Source organism: Raphanus sativus, chromosome 4 (assembly GCF_000801105.2).
Source record: "Raphanus sativus cultivar WK10039 chromosome 4, ASM80110v3, whole genome shotgun sequence".
NCBI lineage: Eukaryota > Viridiplantae > Streptophyta > Magnoliopsida > Brassicales > Brassicaceae > Raphanus > Raphanus sativus.
Window position 1 is genome coordinate 49137122 of NC_079514.1, and position 5818 is coordinate 49142939.

A 5818-nucleotide genomic window follows, 5' to 3' on the forward strand; every position below is an offset into this window, starting at 1 on the left:
AATGCTTAATCTTGTTGATTATTATTCAGAGAGTGTTGCTATGATAGAATCATGAAGATATCTGTCCATTGCTTATTTAAATTGTGTGTTTAAAGATCAGACTTGGTGAAAACCAATGTTCTGGTCTCTTGTTGTCTACTGATGCTTGTCTTAGTGTTGGTTTGACAGATTGCCCATGTTGATCAGAGCCTGCACAAGATGCATATTCCTGACCATGGAGAAATAATTTCTGAGTAGACCAGGAGGCTTAAAAGCTCATATCAAGCTTGTCTCCTCCCCTATACTCGGATTCAAGCTTGAGGGGGGCTGTAAATGAGCTTCCATGGCCTGTCTAGAAGCCACTGCAAGAAGAATTCAACAAGGACAGCAACAACTTGGTGTTAGAACAGATGGCCATCAGAGACTACTTGACAAGAAGATCAGGTGGAGAGTCAAGCTGATTGGAATGCTATGAATCAGCCTAAGGCATGGAGTTAGAACAGTTACCTTCATTTGGGAAGCTATGAATCAGCCCATAGCATGTGTGCTTGTACCTGGTTGATGAAGCTTGTGGTCTCAAGGCATTGGTTATCATCATTGGCTCTCATCTTCCAAGCTTGACCACATACTCTCATTCTCAGGTCAAGCTTGAGGAGGGGTGTTAATATGAGAAGCAAATGTCCATTCTTCTTATGCAAGGGAAGTACCTAAAACTATAGTTATTTTGTTTTGAATAGGTTTGCCCCTTGAGAATTGATGCATGTGATTGTGCATTGTATGAATCAGGTACTTGGAGCTCATGAACAGAGTCTGGTCGTGGATCATACCCTTTGATGATGGCAGGAGGTCAGAAGAAAGGGGGAGACAAAAGAACCAGCCACATGAAGAGTTCCAAGCAGTTTTGAGTGTGAAGCAAGGAAGGCATTGGTGCTTGCTTGCCATTGAAGTAAGGCCATGATCCAGGGTTTATGAGTCCCTAAAATTGATCCTAAGACTCATAAACCCACTGGCCAATCCCTAGGCTGAGGGTAGTTGCACTCTTTTTCCCTAAGTGATGGTTTTATCCCATGAGGTTTTCCACACTTAGGTTTTTAATGAGGCAAGTACTCTTAGTTCCAAGCTTGCCCAAGGATCTCCTATGGTCAAGCTTGAGGGGGAGTGTTGAAATAAATAAAGGAATGACCAGAAGAAGAAGCTGGTTGATGATCAAAGGAGAGTTCAACAAGAGAAGCCAATTTGATTCTGTTTTGTACAGACTTTCTCCACAAGCTACCACTTGACCTAACCTGACTTGCAAGGCAAGGAATGAGTTGTGGAGACTAATATGGACGTGGGAAACACTTTGAGAAGTCAAGAAACATGTTTGAATTTAAATAAGAGAGGCTGGTTTGAATTTGAAAAGAAGAAGTCACATGGGTTGCTTTGGAGAAGCAACTGGCCTGTCACTTTCAGTCAAGCAGGCTGTGACAACCTCTCTCCTGTCTCTTTCTACTCTTCCTGGATGAGCCAGACCTTGGCTGTATCTCCTTTGGCATCATCTCATTCCCTACAAAATTATTTGTTTATGTTTTCCTGTTTTAATAATTGTTTAGTCTTGTGATTGTCTATTTAAAGACTTCACCACCTATTGTAACATTCATCAAGTATCAATACAAGTTCTCTTTGTCTAATTTCGTGGCTCTCTCTCCCTTGCTTGTGTTTAAACAATATTCACAATGTAAGGAGTTTAGAGTTATGGTTTAGAGGCTGCCTTAACTCTCTTTCTCTTAAGGCAGCCTAATACTTGTAAAACACACTCTAAATTCTTCTTCTTATTCTCTTAAGCTCTAGATTACTGATTCTAAATCCTCTTCATCTTAAGTACACAAAATCAAAGTGTTGTGTTACTGCAGAAGGATAGATTCAAACTAGAGATTGTTTGCCACACATAACCAGTTTACTGTCTAGGATCTTGGTTATAGTGTAGGCTGTTTAAGAGGATTCAACCACCAGTTGGTTGTCTCTTCCTTTGTTTGGTGAGTTCCTATTGTATGGTTGAAGGGGATTCGGTTACAAGTTAACTGAATACTCTCTTGACATGAGACAAACACTCATGAATTCCAACACTAATCGGGTTCGATTTTGTCCAATCAATTTTTGATTTTTCGGGTGTATTAAAATCAATTATATTCAGGTTATATGAAAGTTCAGTTTAAAACCGGTTCGGGTTATATCGGACTCGGGTCGGATTAGTAAATTTACAAAAAACTAGTACAATCCAGTGTATTTTCGGGTTCGGTTTCCAATCAGTTCTTTGATTTTTAATTACCTCATTGATACACTAATAGTGAACATTTACTACTGTCAAGTTACAGTGGTTGTTGTAATACTTAAGATTCAAATCCAGAAGACCGTATACACTTTATTTTTATTAGTTTTCTATTTAGCTATTGATATGGTTTCGTGAGAAACAAGTAACAATATTAATTAAAGTATGTAAATTAAACAAGAAGCCAGCCTAGGTTATTCATCGGGTGCTAATATTGAGCCAAAAAATTATTCAAACACGATTAAACACAATCTAGATCTCAGATCACTCATGTAGAACAGCCCACTGTCGTGGTACTGTTCCCTATATTGATCGATCTTGATACTTAAACTTTCGTTTGGATCAAGATGCGATAGCAAGAAATAGAGATCAAGTCCGATAAGTTCACCAAAACCCTAATATTTGCTCTCGCTGATTAGGGATGCTAGGCTCATTCATAACATGTTTAGCAACCTACTACACGGTTAATGAACAGATCAAACCTAGATTTATACATTAAGTGATTAGAATAATGCAAGCAGTAAGAATGGTTATGAATGAAGACAACTGAGTGATCCACTTCTTTATGTTTAGCTCACGAAATTAACACCCTAGAACCCTAGACAAACTAGCGACTACTCAGTCATATCACAAGAGATCAAAGACATGAATACTAAATAATATTGTATAAGAATAACATAAACAAAAAGAGGATTCAAGATAATCTTCTCTAGGCGAGAGAGATGGAGCCGTCTCCATGAATAATACTGTATAAGAATAACATAAACAAAAAGAAGTTTTATGATAATCTTCTCTAGGCGAGAGAGATGGAGCCGTTTTCCCAAGGGAAAATCTCTAAAGTACAAAGTCTCCAATGTTTTTTTTGTGTGTAAAAATTAACGTAGTAAAAATAGGGGAAAGGAAAAAGAAGATATATCAAAGTTCATGGCGGCCAAGAGAGAAAAGATGAGGTGATTAGGGAAAATCCTGAGATGTTTTGTAGTTTCCTTAAAAATCTCAGTCGCTGAAACATGCACTCGGGTGCTCCGCTCAATCGGGAACAACCATCATGCTGCTCTGCGTGAAAATCACCAAATTTCATTATTTTCACCCTCTTTCGCTCCAACTGGTCCATCTCCCATCTAGTATAACTCCAAACCTGAAATGATTCGAAAAGGACTAGGAAGAATCAATAATGACCTGAAAACTAATTAGAAAACATATATTCAATGATGTCAAAAACACCATATATCACTGAATTTTACCTATTTTGTAACCAGAACATAGTAAAATCGGTTCTTTGGTCATAAAATACATGATTTGTACATATTTTATAAACAAAAATAAGAAAAGAACATCAATCATGGTCATTCAAATCAAACGAAAGGTAAAGATATTTATTGATAGAAAGAAAACCAAATAATTGAAAGCATAAACCGAAACCAAATTCTCATGAAATGAGAAACATTGTTCAATGAAAATAAAACCAAAATCTAAAAATGTCAAGGTTCTACCGCCACATTCAGCCATAAACCTTTATGTAATAGATTATTATTTTAGATGTTTAATATATCTTAGTATATTTTGAATATATATTAGGAATTGAGATCGCGTTTGGTACAAAATCTTTTTGGAGTTTTGAATACTTTGGGTTCTATCGGATATCTATTAGGTTCGGATTCGGTTCGAATGATACCTATAATCCGAAATACCATAAAAAGATTCATTCAATATTTATGTCGAGTATGGATCGATTCAGATTCATTTTTACCGAATCAGGTTCGGTTCAAATTTTTGGGTTGGTTAATTAATTTTCCCAGCCCTTGACACAATGGTAAAGCATCAACAGAGAATCTGAGAAATTGAAGGAGACAAGCAAAGCTTTGTTATTGGAAACAGAGCGTACATGTTGGGGTTTGGTCAAACGTGGAGATTGTGAAGAATTGACTATATCAAATCAAACCAGTCCAGACATGAGTTCGATGTCCTAAGCTTAGAGGTGTATTTAATTAGGAGTTTGAAGTGATTTGTATTAAAATGACAAGTCCACTATTATTCAAATGTGGATTTTGGAAAACACTTTAAAGCTCAGTATTATTGAACTTGTCATTTTCATAAAACACTCTGAAATCTATAGTTATTAAACAAAATTTAAGTTATAGATTTTAGAATATTTTAAGGGGGTGTATTTAATTGAGAATTTTATTTGATTTTATTAAAACGACAAATTCACAGTTAATCAAACATTAATTTTAAAAATTTATTTAAAATCTACTGTTATTGAATTTGACATTTCGTAAAGTAGTACTCTGATATCCATTGTTATTGAAAATATTTGAAGTTGTGGAATTTTAAGTTTTCAGGTGATTTTAGGGTGTTTGGATGGAGTTTCTTAGTTAAAAAAAAATAGAACGCAAATCCCATGGTTTAAGTGACATTCTAGAGTATTTTAACAAAAATCATCTAAATCTTTGGAACTTATTCAAATCATTTAAAACCCCATTAAAAATCAAATCAAATCACATCAAATGTTAGATTGAATACACCCCCTAAGTATTTCTAGAGTGTTTGAAGAGAATTTATTAGTTATAAAAATAAAAATCCAAATTTCATTGTTTTAGAAGAGATTCTAGAGTGTTCTAACAAAAATAATATCAAATTCTCTAGTTCTACTATAATCATCTTTAAACTCATTTAAAATCAAATCACTTAAAATTTCAGATTCAATACATCCCCTTATTACTTTTATGTTTTATCTTAGAGTTTTATAGATATTCCTCCTCTTACCAAAAAAAAAATGAAAAACAAAAGAAGCTCATGGTTTAGAGTGTAGGAGAAGATTTATGATTATACCAAAGTTTGATCTTATTACTTTTTGTTGAAAAATTTATGAGTTCAATTTGGAATAAAGTTTAACTATTTCGGATAAAAAAGGATTAAGATGATTTGGTTTTATCAAAAATAAAGATAACTTTAAATATGCTGGATAAAAAGTGATAGAGTAATTCGGGGGTTTTTGGCTAATTGGTTTATATTTTTAGAATATTTAAAAAATTTAAAACTAAATATATTTAATACTTTTAGGTATATAAACAATATTTTGGAGTCGATTCTCCGATGGATCATTTCCGTTTGTCAGTGTGATCTATATGAGAAAAATATAGCTTATAGTTCTTGTTTGTTTCGTTAACGCGTCTTCTCAGACCATTTCTACTTCTAGGAATATGAATCAGGTTCCTATCCTCGAAGTTCTCCTGTAGTCTCTAGAACAACTCAATCTCTGTCGCAAAGGCTGGCCAATCCATTGGGTTCATAGTCATATACAACAGATCTGAGCAGTCTGTCTCAAATCGGATAGAAGTTATGCGCAATTCCCTCATACAAGAAACTGCCCAAAGTAAACATTCCATCTCAGCATATAAAGCTGAAAAGCTTCTGTTGCATGCACTTAGTCCGAAAGATTCAAAACCCACGTAATCCTTAAAACTCTACCATAACCCACTTACATTGCCATTATCAATCCTCGAAGTATCATGTGACAAGTAGGGATTT